The 8,282-nt window shown below is 42.1% G+C and overlaps 1 protein-coding gene across 1 annotated transcript in view; it reads left to right on the top strand.

Moving 5' to 3' along the window:
* Window positions 1-7,101: 7,101 nt before the first annotated feature.
* LOC143291867 (uncharacterized) overlaps window positions 7,102-8,282 on the top strand; it is a 103,473-nt gene continuing 102,292 nt past the window's right edge. Inside the window, exon 1 of the mRNA XM_076601987.1 lies at window positions 7,102-7,236. The gene's annotated coding sequence lies outside the window, so the exon portion shown is untranslated. The remainder of the gene's footprint in view (window positions 7,237-8,282) is intronic.

The following is an 8,282-nucleotide window of genomic DNA, read 5'->3' as shown; positions in this document are numbered from 1 at the left end:
TTGTCTGATTGGAAATCAAGTCCGTCAATATCGGTTTTGTTGGCGACGGCCATGCAAGTTATGGATTATGACATCACCTGTTATGACTGTTTGGGGGGCGGGGCTCTGAATTTAGCTTTGTGGAACATCGATCTACCTGGCTCCTGAGAAGTAATGACCAGCTCGTTTTCTATTTTAAGTGAATATGAGTTTGGAAAGGTTGCCAGGTACAGTGTCCATGTGTTATTTTTGACGTTCAGTACCATGCAAACCGAACTGAAACAAAATTAGAATCACAACTGTGACACAAACAGCTGTTACATAGTTCGATATCAATCTTTCCATACCATTTTTCTGTACGTGTTTGACGATGTTGGTTTCTTTCATAGAGGACTATCGCACATAGGGATACTAAGCCCGATAATATAATGTTTGACGGAGACGGACATGCCAACGTCATAGACTTTGGTATCACGACCTACAACTGGTGGGGTGACCCATGAGATGTACAAGGTGCCTATATAGTACAGGATAAGTACAGTAAAACCTGTCAGCATGTGTTACCACCACCATGTTTATCCACACACCAATTTGTGCGTTGAAGCTTAAGTGACGTGCAAAAAGTCTGCAATGCTGGCATTTTAAATTTACGCGTACAGTGAAGAACGAAAATGAGGAAAATATGAAAAGACAATGTGCGCTTCTGGGGGAAAAAAAACGCCAAAAAACAACAACAGATGGTCACACACTGCATCTTTACAGTGTTATTGTAGGGATGAGACTCCTTTGGTAAATCAGCAATGACAGTGTTTTATCCCGCGTGGCAAGTGATCAGGAGACACAAATCGTAGTTTAGTGGTGTTCTGAATTATAGCAGGATGAAAATCATAATCCGGTGACTTCAAATAATTATTTGTCCACTGTAGATGATGAATAGAACAGAAAGAATTCAACACCATGAAGCATATAGTGAAAATGACAATACAGGAATCACAGACAGAGTAACTCATAAAATCAATGCATCTTATGCTTGGGAGACCAACACGGTTGGAAGGGAGATAACAAAATTTCTCTTTCCCTCGAGATCTGACGAAGCGCGTTGGGTTACGCTGCTGGTCAAGCATCTGCTTAGCAGATGAGGTGTAGCGTATATGGATTTGTCCGAACGCAGTGACGGCTCCTTGAGTAACTGAACTGAACAGAGCTCATGTCCAACCTTGTCTTACCCTTGCCCACGCAAGGTAAGCAACTACGTTTATTCTGACAAAATACGGATTAACCTCCCTTGCATCATCCATCCCTGACAGAAGCCATCTCTGTCTCTGTCTCTGTCTCTCTCTCTCTCTCTCTCTCTCTCTCTCTCTCTCTCTGTTTCACAATTATTTGAACAACTATGGCAAATCTTTGTTGAACGGCAAAAAAAGATGATGTACACTTTGTTCTCTGTTGTCCAAAACTTAATGAGATTGGAGTTAAATTTATCCATCCTAAATATTATAGACATCCTAGTTTGTTCAGATTGAGTTTATTGATGTCATGCACAAAACCTGATGCTATACGTAATCTTTCCTTGTTTTGGTACAAGGCGCACAGGTTTAGAGAAACACTCATTTCATAGTCGTATTTCCTGTGTTTATTTCTCAGCAAATTATGTTATTGTCTTTTGTTGCTGTTCAAATACCCCTTCATGAGGGGCTATGGCCTATACATGAATAAACCATTCGTTCGTTCGTTCGTTCTCTCTCTGTCTCTCTCTTTGATTCTCTCTCTGTATCTGTCTCTGTCTCTGTCTGTCTGTCTGTCTGTCTCTCTCTCTCTCTCTCTCTCTCTCTCTCTCTCAACACTAAAAGTTGAAGAATAAACTTTCAGATTTTTCCCCATTCGGGTGATGAGGGGAAGGAAAAGAAGGGGTGTGTGGGGGGAAGGGAGGGGGGGTAGCAGTGGGGGGGGGGGGGGGGGGGGAATTAGGATGGTAAAGACTGACTGAAAGACTTACAAGAACTGAAAGACAAGTCGTCTTTTCTACTGTGTAATCTTCGTATTCAGATCACTGTGGGTGAATAAAGAATACAGAAAAAGAAAAAAGAAAAAAAGAAAGAAAGAAAAGAAAGGAGGAAAAAATAAAGCCCTTGCGTCGTGTTTGTGCTCATATACACGTACGTGTGCTTCTATGTAGTATCTATGTTCTTAGCATATTTGCCAGCGTAAGCACGACGCTTACAAGAAGAAGAAGAAGAAGAAAATACCGAGACACGCACCGCCACCACTACCAACAGAAAATCATCGCATCCACGTAATACATATCACACACATTCGTGCAAACCCACATAAAGAATTAACAACCAGATCTTCGCGTGTGCAACAACCACCCTCGGTGTCTTTTCTCTCTCTCTCTCTCTCTCTCTCTCTCTCTCTCACGCCGCTGTTCAACACTTGCCAGACAATCAGTTCCATCTCGATGAATTGCATCGACAATGTCATTCCCTCGTCCCTACAACGCCACAGTACACATCATGTGTCACGTTTTTTTTTGTTTTTTTTTTTTTTTTTTTTTTTTTTTTAGAGATTGAAGAGCATGTAGTGGAAGGGAAGACGGGCGCAATAGCCGAGTGGTTAAAGCGTTGGACTGTCAATCTGAGGGTCCCGGGTTCGAATCACGGTGACGGCGCCTGGTGGGTAAAGGGTGGAGATTTTTACGATCTCCCAGGTCAACATAATTATGTGCAGACCTGCTAGTGCCTGAACCCCCTTCGTGTGTATATGCAAGCAGAAGATCAAACACGCACGTTAAAGATCCTGTAATCCATGTCAGCGTCCGGTGGGTTATGGAAACAAGAACATACCCAGCATGCACACCCCCGAAAACGGAGTATGGCTGCCTACATGGCGGGGTAAAAACGGTCATACACGTAAAAGCCCACTCGTGTGCATACGAGTGAACGCAGAAGAAGAAGAAGAAAGAAGTGGAAGGGAAGGGGAGGGGGGAGGGGGTGGTGGTGGTGGTGGAGATCGAGGGGGAGGGGTTGGAGGGGGGAGGGGGGGGTAGGTTTTGGAGTTAAGTGATTTTGTGTTGTTTTGTTTGTTTTGTTTTTTTTTTCTTTTCTTTTCTCTCCCATGTTTGCGAAAGATCAACAGAAGATAATCAACAAGGGTCACTTTTCAACGAGCGCGAGCGTGCGTGGCAAGCTTGTGTCTTCGCTTCGCTTGGCTTGACTGTCTGTTCGCTGTGGGTCTACGTGCAAGACTTGATACGGCTCCAGTGTCAGTGGCTTTCTTTGTTTGGTTTGTTTGTTGGTCGGTTTCCTCCCCCCCCCCCTCCCCCCTCACCCGCCCCCTACCTCCCATCCTTTTTTCTTTCTTTCTGTATTGATTACTTTCTGTGCCAGTGTTCTCGTCTCTGTTGCGTGTTTCAAACTTTTAACTACTTGTGTGTGGGAGAGAGGGGGTCAGAGGGGAGGGGGAGGGGGACAGTGTGTAGGTTTGTTTGGCTGCTGCTGTGGATAAGAAGTACTAAAAAAAATGAAGTGAAATAAAATTGGGGGAGAAATCTAAAACAGAATGAAACAAACACAACAAAATGAGATACGATAAACATTTCTTTTTTTTTCTTTTTTTTAAAGCACCAAAACATAAAATGAAGCGAACTAGTATAAAGTGAAATGAAATGAAATGAAATAAAGCACAATCAAACAAGATAAAACAAGATGAAATAAAATAAACATTGTTGTGCCTTCTTAAATGAAATGGGTCGAATATATGCATTGTGTGATGTAATAGGTTATCAATGAATACCCTCCCTACCCCCACGCAACTTCCCCCCCCCCCCCATCATCCCCCATCCAACCTCCCACACCCCCACCCCCACCAAAATAAAAATGTTTCACTTTCTCAAGGAGGCGTCACTGCTCTGCGTTCGGACAAATCCATATACGCTACACCACTTCTGCTAGACAGCGGCATAACCCAAACCCCTCCTTCCCCTTCCCCCCCTACACACACCTACCCCCCCCCCCCTCCCCGCCGCCCCCCACCACCAATAATAAAAAGGAAAAAGTATATTAAAAATACAAGGAAAAAGAAGAAGTAACATTAAAATCAAGCTTAGTAAAAATCAAATCAAACTGAATAAAATTAGATCATATCAAATCAAACTAAAGTATAGCAAACACAAAAAAGGAAAGAAAAAAATACAATAAAATAGAATAACACAAAAAATAAAATAAAATAGAACAAAATAAATGCTGATGTGTCGAATTTGATGGAATGTGTGAACATTGGCTGTACGTTAATATGTTTTATCATGTGCAACTCACTTTTGGAGTTTATTGTCATTCAAAAATAAGAAAAACGAAAACATACAACAACAAAAATCAAACAAACAAAAACAGGCTTTTTTTCCCCTTTCATTCGGTAACATTCACCATTCGTCTTCACCTTCACAAGTTTCCCATCTATGGTTACTTGTTTCACCTTCAGTTTCATTCAAAAAAAAGTATGTGTCAGTCACACAAGCACATATCACACGGCGCCTGCACAAAACGCACACAGGCCCCCCTCCTCCCCCTCCCTCCCCCTCCTCCCCCTCCCTTCCATCTAAGCCTCTCGTCTCTCCGCACTCCATTAGATTCCACAATGCCCCCCCCCCCCTACCCCCACCCCCACCCCCCCACCACACCCATCCCCCCAACCTCCCCCTCTCCACCACCCCCAACTCCTCCGCACCACCACTCCCCCCCACCCCTACCCCCACACACTGCGCGTGCACTGACAAACTAAAATCCAAATGCGTCTGTTCTCATACTCGCTCGATTATACGTGTGTGTGTGTGTGTGTGTGTGTGTGTGTGTGTGTCTGTGTCTGTGTCTGTGTGTCTACGTGTGTGTTTGCACATAGGGTGGTTGTCACGGTCGGTATGGTGTATCGATCCCCTTTGTGTTGTACCGAGTCTTATCAGTTGTTTCTTCTTCTTGTTTTTTTTTTCATAGCTATATAGCTGCGTTGTCTTGAAATGATTTATGTATCCCTCACTTAATTGATCTGTGTGTGCATGCCTTATCCATATACTTGATCAGTTTAGATATTAAAAACAACAAAAGACTGTCTCACACGCACACACGCTCGCACGCACACACACACACACACACAGAGATTTGGAATTTGGAATGGTTTATTCACAATCAGGCCACAGCCCCTAGAGAGAGAGAGAGAGAGAGAGAGAGAGAGAGAGAGAGAGAGAGAGAGAAAGGTATGTACACACACAAACTCGCCTAATGATGGTGCTTTGTATGTTCCTTTTTACCATACCATCCACATGATATACTCTTCTTCTGAAGGGTGTAAATGCAGTTCGTCTAATCACAACAACGACAATGATATACATACAAACACACATACATACTTATATTCATACATATATACCTGGTTATTTGCCTACTTAGTTACGTACTTACATATGTGCATACATGCAATCACACACACACACACACACACACATGCATATGTGCGTGTGTGTGTGTGTGTGTGTGTGCAAGATACAAGATGCAAGAAAAACACTTTTCCATGTTTCATATGGATAATTAAAGTTTTATCTTGCATGCACACATACATTCATACACAGACACAGACACACACACACACACAAAGACACAGACACACACACACACACACACACACACACATATGAAATAACCATTACCTGAGACAGAAAAAAAAAACACCAGATGACTGCTTAAGCGACCACTACTATAGAAGACAAGCCACGCAAAGATGTGTTGGGCAGATATCCCACCTTCACCTCTGACCCCCTATCAAAGCATGTAATCGATTCCGATCACCAGACATCGTCAGTGACTGGAGTATGGTCTACTATGAACGTCGAAAGAAACTTTTTCTTTCTTTTTTTTTCTTTTTTTTTCTTGTTTTTTGAGTGCGGTGTTCTCGACTTGCAACATCTGTCTGTGGCTTCGTGGAAACATGGTCGGTCTGTACGTCCTTATCTTTATCTGTATTTCTGTATTTGTACAGATCTGTATCTGTATATGTCTGTCTGTCTGCATGTTTGGTGCATTTCTGTTATGCATGTGTGGGTGTATGTGTGAATGTGTGTCTTCATGTTTTACATTTATTCGCTTATTTATCACCATTGTTGTCTTATTTATTTATTTATTTATTTATGTTTTATTATTATCATTTTATTAGTATTACTAATATTATTACTACTACCTTTTTCTATAATATAATTATTATTTATTTATTTATTTACTTATGCAAGCTTATCTATTATTTATTCCCCCGTTTTCGTTGTTGTTTTTTTTGTTGTTGTTTTTTTGTTTTTTTCTCAAGGCCTGACTAAGCGCGTTGGGTTACGCTGCTGGTCAGGCATCTGCTTGCCAGATGTGGTGTAGCGTATATGGTTTTGTCCGAACGCAGTGACGCCTCCTTGAGCTACTGAAACTGAAACTGAAACTGTCTGTCTGTGTGTGTGTGTGTGTGTGTGTGTGTGTGTGTGTAAGTCTCTGTTTTTCGCTCTATGTCTCTCTCTATGTATTTATCTGTCTTAACCCCCCCCCCCTCTCTCTCTCTCTCTCTCTTTCTCTCTCTCTTCCCTTGCGCGAGCGTGCGTGTGTATGTGTGAGTGTATGTGTATGTGTATGCGCAACCCTGTGAGTGAGTGTGCGCGTGAATTTATAGGAACTTCGAGCTTTCACTCCTGTCAAAAAACCTGTGATAAGCCTTGCTGATCAGGTGTCTATGATTGCAAATCCCACATCCCTCTCACTATCTCCCTTTCGGCCTTCCTGTCCCTCTGTCTGTCTGTCTACCTGCTCATAAGCTTTCTTCTTTTTTTTCTTCTTTTTTTTTATTATGACAGAAGCACTCATGCATAGACTTATCAATGTCAAAATGTACAACAATTGAAAACGATACATTAAAACGTTTTGTCTCGGAAATTTTGGTCATATTTCTTTTGACGTCTGGGAGTCTCCATACTTGACACGTAGCTCTTCTTCCAAGACGATGATATGAACACGAAAGCATAACGTCTTGGTGTATATATTATATGCATATAAATCACACACGTAAAGCCCTAAATGGTGCGTGTTCTGATAAGCGGACAGTAGACTTTTTAGGTTGGATCACTGATGGTGGTCTCTCAGTGTGGACTGTGGATTTATTTCTCAGTTGTGTGTGGATTTCGTCTGGTCATTTAGTTCTGTTTGGATGAAGATGCTGAACATGAGCTGATTACACAAAAAAGTGAGTCTAAAGAAAGAGAACGAGAGAGACGGATAGCCAGACAGAGCCAGACAGAGACAGACAAAGAGACAGAAACAGACAGCAGAGACAGACAGAGAGAAAACGAAAGAGAGAGAGAGAGAAAGGAGAGAAAGAACGAGAGAGAGAGAAAAAAAAACAAGAGAAAGAAAACGAGAGAGAGAGAGGGGGGGGGGACGAGAGAGAGAGAGAGAGAGAGAGAGAGAGAGAAGAGAGAGAGGGGGTGGGCAGTAGTGGGGGAGCTGGTAGGAAGGATGAAGAGAGACGGAGTGCGGTGGAGGGGGTGGGGAGTGGCCCGGCGGCTATGGTGGGGATACAAACGGACGATATTTTGGTGGGATGAATGCTTATTTCAAAATGTTTGATTGTGCGTGTTTCTGAATCAAATACATTACATATCGTGATGGAATGATCTCGAGTTGCCTGCTCTGTCTGTCTGTCTGTCTGTCTCTCTCTCTCTCTCTCACTCCCTCACTCTCTCTCTCTCTCTGTCGGCTCTCTCTCTGTCTCTGTCTCTCTCTATCTCTCTCTCTCTCTCTCTATCTCACACACACACACACACACACACACACACACACACACACACACACACACACTTTTTGTTTGTTTGTTTTTGGTTCAAAACAGTTTCGTTAATTTCATTATTTACACACCTGGTTTGTTTATGGCAAGGTAAAAAAAAAAGAAAGAAAAAAAAGGAAACTGACAAAAAGTGATGGAAGTGACCTGAATATATAAATGGCCTAGTACTCAGTGATTTTTTATCTATTAATTCATTTATCTATTTATCTATTGGATAGTCGTTTACTTATTTTAGACTGTTCACTATAAAGAGATAGCGCGTGATTCTGTGAGTCATTATTTATTAACACGGAACAATACAACTACGGTTGTGCTCGGAAATAAGAACCAAAAAAGTGAGTCTTTTTAAACGGAAAATTGTGTGTGAATTGGTTGCACAACTCAGACACCGTGAAGATATATATAACACAGCGTGGTTCCGGTTGCCGATAATTTATGGACTATGC

Source organism: Babylonia areolata, chromosome 18 (assembly GCF_041734735.1).
Source record: "Babylonia areolata isolate BAREFJ2019XMU chromosome 18, ASM4173473v1, whole genome shotgun sequence".
Taxonomy (NCBI): domain Eukaryota; kingdom Metazoa; phylum Mollusca; class Gastropoda; order Neogastropoda; family Buccinidae; genus Babylonia; species Babylonia areolata.
This window is presented reverse-complemented; position numbering and strand designations above follow the sequence as displayed.